The sequence below is a fragment of the Orycteropus afer genome, unplaced genomic scaffold, assembly GCF_000298275.1.
Source record: "Orycteropus afer afer isolate SDZICR_OR568_19922 unplaced genomic scaffold, OryAfe1.0 scaffold00044, whole genome shotgun sequence".
NCBI classification, from domain to species: Eukaryota; Metazoa; Chordata; class Mammalia; order Tubulidentata; family Orycteropodidae; genus Orycteropus; species Orycteropus afer.
The window spans coordinates 2,146,896-2,147,596 of record NW_006921631.1 but is presented as its reverse complement, the minus strand read 5'-3'; the positions used below and the strand labels follow the sequence as shown (position 1 = coordinate 2,147,596).

At 30.8% G+C, this 701-nt stretch overlaps 1 protein-coding gene across 1 annotated transcript in view; it reads right to left on the bottom strand.

Annotated features, from left to right (window-relative positions):
- The window catches only part of KIFAP3 (kinesin associated protein 3), a 288,099-nt gene that overhangs the window by 162,332 nt on the left and 125,066 nt on the right, over positions 1–701 (bottom strand). The gene's annotated exons all lie outside the window — the stretch shown is intronic.

The following is a 701-nucleotide window of genomic DNA, read 5'->3' as shown; positions in this document are numbered from 1 at the left end:
GGCTGGCACGGGATTGGGCAGTGTTTCGTTCTGCTGTGCATGGGGTCGCTATGAGTCGGAAACAACTCGACGGCACTTAACAACAACAACAAGGTGAAATTATTTTCCAATTAAGATAGTAATCTGAAGTACAAAAGACCGATACTACATTGGCTTATGGTAGACTAAAACACATTTTTAAAATAGAGTTCTTCTGAATCCAGACCCTAGGATTAGTATTCATCTTTTAAAATTGTTTGGCTAAAGTCTATTTTCTATTGCTTTCAATGTCAATGTAATAGATTTCTTGGAGTAAAACAAAATCCCTAAAATCTACAATATGTTTGTCAGATGAACCCTAGTAAACATTTTCATCTTAACAAAAAACCTTTGTATCCATGAATCCAATCACTTGGAAATACAACATAATCAGGGAATCTTCTTTTTACCTAATGTCTTTTATATTGTTCGAAGAACTTTACTACACAATCGATGGAGACAAGAGAAATTGAATTAGGATTAAAGAGAAAACTCTATGAATAATGACTATACATTTAGATAAAAAGTTAGGATATAATAAGAGAGAACATTATTATTTAATACTAGTATGTCAGAAACACAAGCAAAAAGCTGGATGAAATATGTTTACATATATTAGGTATTTAGGGTTGAGAATTTTGTTTGGAGGAATTTTTTTTTTTTAATTTAAAATACATTTTATT